Below are 12844 nucleotides of genomic sequence, written 5' to 3' on the forward strand. Positions count from 1 at the left end.
CATTGCATATCCACCGTCAATCCTTTAAGTGTCATTTGCCAGTCTATCTTAGCTAATTCACGTCTCATACCTTCAAAGTTACCCCTCTTTAAGTTCAGAACCTTTGTTTCTGAATTAACTATGTCACTCTCCATCTTAATGAAGAATTCCACCATATTATGGTCACTCTTACCCAAGGGTCCTCTCACGACAAGATTGCTAATTAACCCTTCTTCATTGCTCAAAACCCAGTCCAGAATAGCCTGCTCTCTAGTTGGTTCCTCGACATGTTGGTTCAAAAAACCATCCCGCATACATTCCAAGAAATCCTCTTCCTCAGCACCTTTACCAATTTGGTTCACCCAATCTACATGTAGATTGAAGTCACCCATTATAACTGCTGTTCCTTTATTGCACACATTTCTAATTTCCTGTTTAATACCATCTCCGACCTCATTACTACTGTTAGGTGGCCTGTACACAACTCCCACCAGCGTCTTCTGCCCCTTAGTGTTACGCAGCTCTACCTATATCGATTTCACATCTTCCTGGCTTATGTCCTTCCTTTCTATTGCGTTAATCTCTTCTTTAACCAGCAACGCCACCCCACCTCCCCTTCCTTCATGTCTATCCCTCCTGAATATTGAATATCCCTGAGCGTTGAGCTCCCATCCCTGGTCACCCTGGAGCCATGTCTCTGTGATCCCAACTATATCATAATCATTAATAACAATCTGCACTTCCAATTCATCCACCTTATTACGAATGCTCCTTGCATTGACACACAAAGCCTTCAGGCGCTCTTTTACAACTCTCTTAGCCCTTATACAATTATGCTGAAAAGTGGCCCTTTTTAATGCTTGCCCTGGATTTGTCGGCCTGCCACTTTTACTTTTCTCCATAGTACTTTTTGTTTCTACCCTCACTTTACACCCCTCTGTCTCTCTGCACTGGTTCCCATCCCCCTGTAGTGAACTAACCTCCTCACGCCTAGCCTCTTTAGTTTGATTCCCACCCCCCAACCATTCTAGTTTAAAGTCACCTCAGTAGCCCCCGCTAATCTCCCTGCCAGTTGTGGTGGTAGGGGATTTTAATTTTCCATATATTGATTGGGACTCCCATACTGTTAGGGGTCTAGATGGTTTAGAGTTTGTAAAATGTGTTCAGGAAAGTTTTCTAAATCAATATGTAGAGGGACCAACTAGAGGGGATGCAATATTGGATCTCCTGTTAGGAAACAAGTTAGGACAAGTGACGGAAGTCTGTGTAGGGGAGCACTTTGGTTCCAGTGATCATAACACTATTAGTTTCAATTTGATCATGGACAAGGATAGATCTGGTCCTAGGGTTGAGGTTCTTAATTGGAAGAAGGCCAAATTTGAAGAAATGAGAAAGGATCTAAAAAGCGTGGATTGGGACAGGTTGTTCTCTGGCAAGGATGTGATCGGTAGGTGGGAAGCCTTCAAAGGCAAAATTTTGAGAGTGCAGAATTTGTATGTTTCTGTCAGGATTAAAGGCAAAGTGAATAGGAATAAAGAACCTTGGTTCTCAAGGGATATTGCAACTCTCATAAAGAAGAAGAGGGAGTTGTATGACATGTATAGGAAGCAGGGAGTAAATAAGGTGCTTGAGGAATATAGGAAGTGCAAGAAAACACTTAAGAAAGAAATCAGGAGGGCTAAAAGAGGACATGAGGTTGCCTTGGCAGTCAAAGTGAAGGATAATCCAAAGAGCTTTTACAGGTATATTAAGAGCAAAAGGATTGTAAGGGATAAAATTGGTCCTCTTGAAGATCAGAGTGGTCGGCTATGTGCAGAACCAAAGGAAATGCGGGAGATCTTAAATAGGTTTTTTGCGTCTGTATTTACTAAGGAAACTGGCATGAAGTCTATGGAATTAAGGGAAACAAGTAGTGAGATCATGGAAACTGTACAGATCGAAAAGGAGGAGGTCCTTGCTGTCTTGAGGAAAATTAAAGTGGATAAATCCCCGGGACCTGACAGGGTGTTCCCTCAGACCTTGAAGGAGACTAGTGTTGAAATTGCAGGGGCCCTGGCAGAAATATTTAAAATGTCGCTGTCTACAGGTGAGGTGCTGGAGTGGCTCATGTTGTTCCGTTGTTTAAAAAAGGATCGAAAAGTAGTCTGGGAAATTATAGGCCAGTAAGTTTAACGTCGGTAGTAGGTAAGTTACTGGAGGGAGTACTAAGAGACAGAATCTACAAGCATTTGGATAGACAGGGACTTATTAGGGAGAGTCAACATGGCTTTGTGCGTGGTAGGTCACGTTTGACCAATCTATTGGAGTTTTTCGAGGAGGATACCAGGAAAGTGGACGAAGGGAAGGCAGTGGATATTCAGTAAGGCCTTTGACAAGGTCCCGCATGGGAGGTTAGTTAGGAAAATTCAGTCGCTAGGTATACATGGAGAGGTGGTAAATTGGATTAGACATTGGCTCAATGGAAGAAGCCAAAGAGTGGTAGTAGAGAATTGCTTCTCCGAGTGGAGGCCTGTGACTAGTGGTGTGCCACAGGGATCAGTGCTGGGTCCATTGTTATTTGTCATCTATATCAATGATCTGGATGATAATGTGGTAAATTGGATCAGCAAACTTGCTGATGATACAAAGATTGGAGGTGTAGTAAACAGTGAGGAAGGTTTTCAGAGCCTGCAGAGGGACTTGGACCAGCTGGAAAAATGGGCTGAAAAATGGCAGATGGAGTTTAATACAGACAAGTGTGAGGTATTGCATGTTGGAAGGACAAACCAAGGTAGAACATACAGGGTTAATAGTAAGGCACTGAGGAGTGCAGTGGAACAGAGGGATCTGGGGATACAGATACAAAATTCCCTAAAAGTGGCGTCACAGGTAGATAGGGTCGTAAAGAGAGCTTTTGGTACATTGGCCTTTATTAATCAAAGTATTGAGTATAAGAGCCGGAATGTTATGATGAGGTTGTATAAGGCATTGGTGAGACCGAATCTGGAGTATTGTGTTCAGTTTTGGTCACGAAATTACAGGAAGGATATAAATAAGGTTGAAAGAGTGCAGAGAAGGTTTACAAGGATGTTGCCGGGACTTGAGAAACTCAGGTACAGAGAAAGGTTGAATAGGTTAGGACTTTATTCCCTGGAGCGTAGAAGAATGAGGGGAGATTTAACAGAGGTATATAAAATTATGATGGGTATTGATAGAGTGAATGCAAGCAGGCTTTTTCCACTGAGGCAAGGGGAGAAAAAAAACCAGAGGACATGGGTTAAGGGTGAGGGGGGAAAAGTTTAAAGGGAACATTAGCGGGGGCTTCTTGACACAGAGAGTGGTGGGAGTATGGAATGAGCTGCCAGACGAGGTGGTAAATGGGGGTTCTTTTTCAACATTTAAGAATAAATTGGACAGATACATGGATGGGAGGTGTATGGAAGGATATGGTCCGTGTGCAGTTCAGTGGGACTAGGCAGAAAATGGTTTGGCACAGCCAAGAAGGGCCAAAAGGCCTGTTTCTGTGCTGTAGTTTCTATGGTTTCTATATCGTCTCCACAATTGAATATGAATACTAACAATGATTGTTCATGGTATAAACCATGAAAGAGTGAACTGACAAGACTTGGATTTCTTTGAATTGGTGCAAAACGTGCCCAACCATAACCAGTGTTGAATTTCATTGCCACAGCTGCTTCAAACTTTATACAGCATAGTTAGCTTTTGAGTTCAGCATTTCAGGTTAGGATGCCAAAAAATAAGAAAGGAACACAAACAATAATTAATAATTGAATTAACCTAGAAATTCATCCTTAGTCATGAGGGTTAAATAAGGTAGAAAATAGGTATCATATTAAAAAGGGTCACTGGGGAGACAAAAGTGCTGTCTGAAAAAAATACTGGCTGATAAAATTGGAGAAATTCATTTTCCTATTCTGTATTAATAGAATGAAAGAGAATATTTTGTGATATAGGTTTGCATGCCATTGTGAAGCTGGTATATGGTGAAGTTGAATTTCTGTGGAATTCCCAATTTGAGGAACTCTGGTTTGATGAATTTATCACATTGGGGAGAAGGCAAGTTTCCATCAGGTCTTACTCATACTTGTTAAATCATATTTATAGATTTGAAATAATCAACAGTTCTGATATGTTCAATTTCCAAAAATAAAACACTGTATACTTACATTTTTTTAACATTCAGATTCAGTCTTTTAGATCATAACTACACTGCAGTCTTAATGATCACAAATGTTGGCAGCTGTAGACATACAAATGTAATATTTGTTTAAATTTTTAACTTATTTTGACATCTGTTACTTTTAAATCTAGTCTTTATTTTCAAGGGTCTTAAAATGCTACTTGTTGATTTTGATCGACATGAACGTTTTCTCTGCAGAGGCAGCTCTGTTTCTTCCATGACATCCATGATCAGAATTTAAATTAATTTTCACACTCAAGAGCCTTACTTGCAATGCATACACAAAGTAAAAAGGTTATGTAATATTATAGTTCTAGATCGAATCATGGATGAGCCCAAAGATCATAACAAACCGCTATGGATGCTGAAAATGTGAAAATAAAAACAGTTAACACTGGAAATACTCAGCAGATCAGGTAGCAGCATCTATAGAAGAAGGACGTTGATGACATTTTAGACCATATTCCCAAGCTGAAATATGTTAGAGATATAACAGTTTTTGAATAAGTTCTGTTTCTATTTAGGTATTTCATCTGGATTGAGAATGACTTGCTCCCACCCAGTCTGGAATGACTGATGTGGCCCATTTAGCACCCACAGAGTCTAGCACAAATGGGGCTGGATGTGCTTGACAGGGCAGGGCAGGTGATTAATTTGGGAGCTGGAGTACTCCTTCCACTCTTCACACTAGGCTCCTGTGTGCTCTTCTCAGTTCTATCCTGAATATTCTCTGGTCCTTTTGAGTAGTTACGGGCCCAGAGTTCTCACAAGTTGCAGGGTGTTAAATTTTTTAATAGAAGTTTTGAGAACATTTTTGAATCATTCCCTCTCTCTACCATGGTGTAATTTCCTGCCATGGTGGAGCTGAGAATAGAGTGTCTATGTTGGGAGTTTGCAATTGGGCAGGTCAGAATTGTTTTATCCAAACGAGACAACGGAATGTGATTGGCTTCTCAGTGCTGAGGATGTTAGTCTAAGAGATGAAGCTAATGTTAGCTCATTTATGTTGCCCATGGATTTGGAGGATTTTGTGGAGACTGTGCTAGTATATCTCCAGTGTTTTGAAATGCCTGCTGAATATAGTCCATGTCTCAAAACATGCAGGAGAGTTGAGATAACTGCAGCCTGGTCGGCCCATGTTCTATGTACAGGGTTTGAGGTTTTGATCTTTAAGCACCATTTTCATCAGTCAGCCAAAGGCCGTGCAGAAAAGACAGAGAAGTTCAGATCCATGGCTGTCATTATCTTGCAAGCTGTTCCTGAGGTCCACATTTTCCAATCTCTTTATTGTTGGAGGTTTGTTTTGTATAAAGGAGCCATTTTTCAAGGATAATTGTTTGGTAGTTGTTTATGAGCAGTTTTATCAAATCAACCAAAGGGTATTAGTGAAGCATGGTCTATATCCATCCATATTGACCAGAAAACACCAGTTTAATAAGTGATTAATGATTTAGCAATAAAACTAATTAATCATAAATAACATGTTATGTTTATGATATATCATCCAGATCTCAGGTTAATTAAATATATTTCAAAGTTCATGTTATATTTTGACTCATCTTGAATTACATTTATTAATTTGACATTTAAGTGTTTGGAAATTTAGTTCTTTCTATCCAGCTAGTTAAATCTCCTTCATTTAGCCAGCTAGAACGATAACTGTTACACTATGTTTCTCATGGAAATCAGAGCTAGGCTGTAAAGTTATTACAGTTGTCTGTTCTGCTCACACAGAATACTAGAGAGAACATAGAATGGAACAGACATGCACAGGAATTGGCACTTCATCCCACAATGTTTTGCTGAACTAATTAAATTAAAAATCAAATGCCCAATTAAACTAATCCCTTTTGCCGACATAATATCCATATCTTTCCATGTATTACATATTCACCTGCCTATCTATGAGTCTTCTGAACACCCTTATTGTATGTACCTCCACCTCTACCTCAGGCAGGACATTCCAGGCACCTGCCATTCTGCGTAGAAAGTCTTGCCCTGCACATCTCCTTTGAACTTACCCCTCTCACCTTAAATGCATAACCTCTGGTGTTAAGATATTTCAACCCTGGGTAAAAAAGACACTGGCTGTATTCCCCTATGTCTCTTATAAACGTCTATCTAATCTTACACTAATGATATCCCATTCTTTATGTTGAAGAACAGGGTATTTCATCCCACTGTCATGGTTGATGTCGATCATTCAATTGAAATTACTGATAGATTATTGGAACATTTTACTGTGCAATTTGTCGGAGTTTGTTGTGAGCAAATTGTTATGTTTCCTACATTGCAAAGCTGATACAAATGTATTTCTGCCTAGCATCTTTCTCCTTCAATGCCCTATAACCACTGAAAATAAACTGATCATCTTTACATTACTCAAAGATTCAAAGACTCAAAGTACATTTATTATCAAAATATGTATGCAATATACAACTCTGAGATCCGTCTCCCCGCAGAGAGCCGCGAAACACAGAAGTAACATAGAACTCCATCTTTTCATCACTTCAATGTGTAATGCCAGTACCTGTGCGCTGTACATTATAGGCCCCACAATAAACTGTTCCAATGTTATATGGGGATGTCGTTTGTTGAAAGAAATGTGCATCCCAGTACTCACAAATCCTTGGGTATAGTCGGGACATTGTGGTTAATTTTAAAGTCGGGTTGGGGTTGGATAAGTTATTAACATTTGAAAATTCTTGTTAAAATCCATCTCTATCCTAGCCACTTGAGGCAAGACAAGCTATAGGTTAGCAATCCCATCCCATTTCAAATTAAATAGAAATATAGGAGCAGGAGTTGGCTACTGTTCCCCTCAAGTCTGATCTGCCATATATATGATCATACATGTGATCCATATCCTCACCTTTACGTCATCTCCCATAGCAACTCCAGTGAAAAATATGTATCTCAACATTTTGGATTGAAAATGAACAATTGTCTCCACATCAAATTGTTTATTTGGAGGAGACTTCCATTCTTCTGCTTCTCCTCTTTGTGGACACATGCTTTCTACCAACTCCTGGAAGTTCTTGTCATTTTCTACCTTACTGCACAACCAGCAGACATAGTTTCTCGCTAACTATCCCAGTCACATATAAAGCAGCCTTAATTGCTAGATTACTGCATAAACATTCAATGCTCAATTTCATCCAAGGAAAGATTCAACAATCAAAAATATTATCACTGGAAGGCATTGCCAGTGATTGTGCTCACGTATGTCATTTAACATTGCAGAGTGGCAATCAAGGTAATTCCCATAAGAAGCCAGAAAATCTCCACTAATATTGTTTAGCTCTGACATTTAATCTATGGAGTTAATCACAAACTTCAGGACTGAACTACCCTCATTGTACATAAGGTGAGCCCAATAAAAAAAAGCCAAGAGTTGTTGAGCTTTGGGAAGTTTCCCACTAAAAGCTGTTATGAAGTGCAGGTTATTTCTGACAATGATTAAGCAGCCTGCTCTTTACAACATCCTGCTGAGACCAAGTCTGATCCTGTCGTACTAAAATTTATATAAGGAGGAATATAAATACTCATCTAATCTGTCCAAGTGTATAAATTCTCCACAGGAACGAAAATAAGAAATGAAAATGGCTAGCTTTGGTGTTTCCTGTACATAAGTGTTACATAAACTTCCAGCTGAAATACCCTGAAAGAAGATAAGTGTTACTTGATTCTACATTTGCCTTACACATAACATGAATGGTGCCCATTGTAGATATCAGAAGCATTATATTTGGTACTGCAAAGTGAGTGATGTACAAACCAACTGGAGTTATTTTAAATACTGAAAAGTCAGTGTTTGGATTGGTGGTTGTGCAAAGGTTTGGCAAAGCTAAGGCTAGTAAAGAGCCAACTGTTCAGAGACTGAAGGCAGCTTTTTAATTTAAGGTTTTTGGTTTGGTGTGAAATACAGTTTAAAAAATACTTAAGTGTGAGTCAGCTTCCCTAACCTTCAGTATAAAACATACTAAGGATTGAGGGTATAAATCATAAAATCACTCTTTAAGTTGAAAATTGTACTTTCAGTTTTGGCTTCACCAGTGATACCAACGTTCCAAGAGAGAATTTTAAAAAATGCAGCAATGCTTTGAAGAGTGGAAGAAACTGTCACAATATAAGTCAGGAACCAAGGGATTTAGGGAAAGTTCACTATGTGGATTCAGAATTGGCTTCCCCGTAGAAGTCAACACATTCTGCCTGGAGGTCGGTGACCAGTGGTGATCTGCAGGGATATGTTGTGGGGACTCCTGCTTTTTGCGATTTTTATAAATGACTTGGATGAGGAAGTGAAAGGGTGGCTTAGTTAGATTAATAAGTTTGTGGTGATATTGTGGATCGCGTAAAAGTTTACTGTAGGTTACAACGGGACATTGACAGGATGCAGAGCTGGGCTGAGAAGTGGCAGACGGAGTTTCATCTGGAAAAGCGTGAAGTGAAACCCGTTGGAAACTCTAACTTGAAGGCAGAGAACAAGGTTTACGGCAGGATTCTTAACAGTGTGGAGGGACAGCTGGATCATGAGATTCATGTCCATAAATCCCTCAAGCAGCTGCACAAATTGATAGAGTGGTTAAGAAGGCATATAATATGTTGCCCTTCATTAGGCAGGGGAATGAGTGCAAGAACCAGAAGGTAATAAAAACCTTGGTTAGACCACGCTTGGAATACTGTGTTCAGTTCTGGTCTCCTTATTCTAGGAAGGATGTGGAAACTTGAGAGAGCACACAGAGGAGATTTACCAGTGTGCTGCCTGGATTAGGGAGCCTGTCCTATGAGGAGGCGTTGAGCGAGCTAGGGCTTTTCTCTTTACAGGAAAGGAAGAGTGAGTGGTGACTTGACAGGGGTGTATAAGATTATAAGAGGCATCAATGGAGTGGACGGCCAGTGCCTTTTTTCCAGGACAGATATGTGAGAGGAGATTGTTTTAAGGTGATTGCAGGAAAGTATAGGGAGATGTCAGAGGTGTGTTCTTTAGACAGAGAACATTAGGTGCACAGAATGCACTGCGGGGGTGATGATAGAGAGATTTAATGACTGTAGGAGTCATGCATCTGTTTTCTATTTGCATTGTATTCTGTGTTGTGCATTTATGTTTATTATGGTAGCTAGTCACGTGAGCGAGGGGCATGGTAAAAGTGAAGACAATAGCTTATGTATTCGTGCTTTTTTCTGGGCGTTTTGTCTCTGGTGACCATCAGGTGTCATATCTTTTGCTGAACACCTAACTACACTTAATTGCATCGCTTCAAGTTTGTATGTTTTGCTGGTTGCGAATCAAGGATCAAACACATTTCTTCGGCTTGTGGAACATTATTATTGGATTGATCGGAGGGTGCGTCATACAAGGATAATGACTGCCAGCAGTGGCATTGGTTTGTTAGCATAGCTGCTACAGTGCAAACATGAGAGAAATTTAAGAGACTTTTACATAGGCACGTGGATGCAAGAAAAATAGAGGGCTATGTGGAATGGAAGCATTATATTGTTCTTGGAGTAGATTAAAAGACCAGCATAACATTATGTGCAGAAGGGTCTATAATGTTCTACTATCCATAGTACTGTAGTCCATTTACATCTGCCGTGTAACAATTTCCTTAGATTGTACTATCATAAGTTGTTATTCTAATTAATAGTGAGAACTGTGTTATTTAAGCACTTCAGTTGTTTTCTATGTAATTCATCTTCAGAAGTATTGAAGGGCAGATTGATAAATTCCTTATCAGTACAGCAGTATCTCAATCATTATAGGTTTAACCTATTTGTACTAATTGCACCAGCCACTTTCTTATCAATACATCAAAGCAGCTTGTACTGGATTATTTTCACCTCTGCACAGTCTTCAATTCCTATGGGCAAGCTGCAATGCACGTGAAGTGCATTGATCTCAACACAATTATAGGTTAGTGCAAAACATTCCCTCACTAAGTGAGGCAATAATAGCAAGACAGTTCTCACTCTTACATTTCCACTCCTTTGTCATGTGCTCACCTTCGAGAGACCATTTCCTAAAGTCTTCACCTCTGTGAAGTGAAAATTACGCATTAAAATTGGTTGCAAAATACTTTGGGACACACAGAAAGGAACAATTTTGAAATGGAAGAAGGTTTTTAAAAAAATTACCCCTTCTATTGTTGTTGTATAAAATAAGAACAAAAATTGGGCAAAATATTTCTTTCTGGTACATTTTGAGTAAACTGGATGATATATTGTAAGGAACCTGTTCTAAGCAGTTACTTTACTGCCATTTTAACTTTGGAGCTCAGCCTTTCTGCACATTATTTTAGAGCATATAGGATATTGTGTATAGGTGCTCAAAGAAATCATAACAAAGGCAATCATATGTTGGTAAATGTATATTACATTTAAAAGTTTTTATCCATTCTTTCAAGTGGGATTTCATTTCTCATGCTTATGTCAATATAACCAACTTTCTTGTAACACCTGCATATGAGACTTCTGTGAATTTTGCACTAGGGCATCCAGATCTCTGCATCTTCGACCTCTACAATCTCTTACTCTTCAGATCAGTGGTTCCCAAACTAGACAATATTGGGAGTGTCTAAGGGGGGGGGCAGTAAAGATGAAAGGGGCAGTGTGGGGAGGGGAGACACTTGGCAGCTGAGGAATTACGGGCTTAATTTAAATAAGTAAATTACTTATAAGAATTTGATCCTCAGTGCCTTATAATTGAGTGCAATTATCACATAGTCACCTCATTTCTTGCTAACCCACCATTCTCCTAGTCTTGGCTTGAAGTGCATTATAGTTGTATTTTGCATATCATGAGAAATCTGAACTGAAGAAATTGTGTTATTTACAGGCCCCGCCCGCACATTATTGCTATTCACTATGTAGTAGAGTATTAGCTAGTATGATTCCCAAACTCTAATCACACAGCAACACATTTCCTGTGAATTAGGGTATGGCATTTTATAGGGTAAAGTTCAAAGTCTGCCCTTTCAAATGGTCTTGACCAGATTTCTCTAGCCCAAACCCAACCAAGATTTTGCTGACCCAGTTTATGTAACTTCAGGCAGAGAGTCAGGTTTTGCCTGAGCTATAATGATGTCATAACTTTCCCCTTTGTTGGTTGTAGTGCTTGAGGTTGGACTTCAACAACTGGCGATTGACCGTGGTTATTAATCCATAACAGAAAGGCAAAAACGGACTAACCAAAAAATAAGTGTAGATAGTATGGTGTGGAGTATCTGAAATATGGATTTATACCAGTACCAAGCAACCAACAGAAGCCTTTTGTTACCTAAAAATGCTTTTTTTTTCAAATGAGACAATGAAACTGTCAAAGCTTCTTGAATATTTGAAGAGAACACCTTGATAAAGCAAACAAGAACTTCAGTCATTTTCAGTCACTTCGTGAAAACTTTTAAAAATGGAAAACACTTCAAAAAAATGTTTGCTAGGACTGCACAACAGAAGAGTGATGGCTTTGCTCTCCATACAACATTTCTTGCTCATTGCTATATCTGGAAAACCCCATAAAATTGAAGAAGAACTGATTCTGCCAACAGTAATGGAGGTTCTGAGTATGGTTTGGTCGCCATACCAAATGATTAAGGCAATTCCACTTACAACAACTGTGTTCAAAGACGAATAGATGAATGTGGAAGACACATTGAGCCACATACTTAGGGTAACAGAATTTGCTCAGCAGCTGGATGAGTCAACTTTGCCAGGCAATAAATCTTTGCTTCTCTGTTATGTACACTGCATAAAAGATGAAAGCGCAGTTCAAGGGTTGTTATTTGCAGGGGGCTAGAAACAAATATGAAAGGGAAGTCAATATTTTGAATTGTTGAGCAATTTTTCAAAGAGAAGGACATTTCACTCACCATCATTCTTGCTTTTGCATCTGATGGGGCACCATCAATGACAGGATGCCACTGTGGGGTTATTACTTTCTTGAACAAAAGCTGTTCCTAACATATTTACCATTCACTGTGTAATTCCCAGGCAACATCTTGTCACAAAAAAAAACCCTGTGATCGGCTGCACAAATGATTAAAGACTGTTATCACAGTGGTAAATAAAATCAAGTCCCAAGCTCTTGGTTCTCGACTACTTTGAGAGCTTTGCATTGAGAATGGTGAACAGTTTAAATGTTTGATGTTGCACACAGAAATGAGATGGTTCTCAAAAGGAAACTGCCCGAGACACTTCAATGTGCTTTTTGAAACTGTGGCAAAATCCTTTGAGGACTCGAATGCTTCATTTAATAATCAATTCAAGAATAGGCATGTCATTGTTTATTTGTCAGAGTTTTTTGTGAAGTTTAATGAACTCAATCTCCAACTAGTGGATAATGATCTTCAAGAACACTGTGGCCACGTGGGTGAGCTGAATAAAGACATGTCAGAGAGATTTCAGGAACTTCTCTCAATCCAAATTCAAGCCAGGGTAATAAATCTATTCCCGTACATTTGTAATGAGGAATTAGCAAGAAGGATGGAGGAAGAACTGATCTCATTAAAAAATGACTTTGAGCTGAGGTAGAGGTTCAAAAAATCATATCAAGACTTTTGGCTGCAGAAAGAAATCTCCAAATGCTATCTTGCAATTAAAAAAAAGTCAAGATATTCTTTCTTGCCTTTCCAACATTATACTTAGCAGAGCACGTTTCAGTGCAGTCACCCAACTTTTTTCAAAGCAACA

Source organism: Mobula birostris, chromosome 19 (assembly GCF_030028105.1).
Source record: "Mobula birostris isolate sMobBir1 chromosome 19, sMobBir1.hap1, whole genome shotgun sequence".
Lineage (NCBI taxonomy): Eukaryota > Metazoa > Chordata > Chondrichthyes > Myliobatiformes > Myliobatidae > Mobula > Mobula birostris.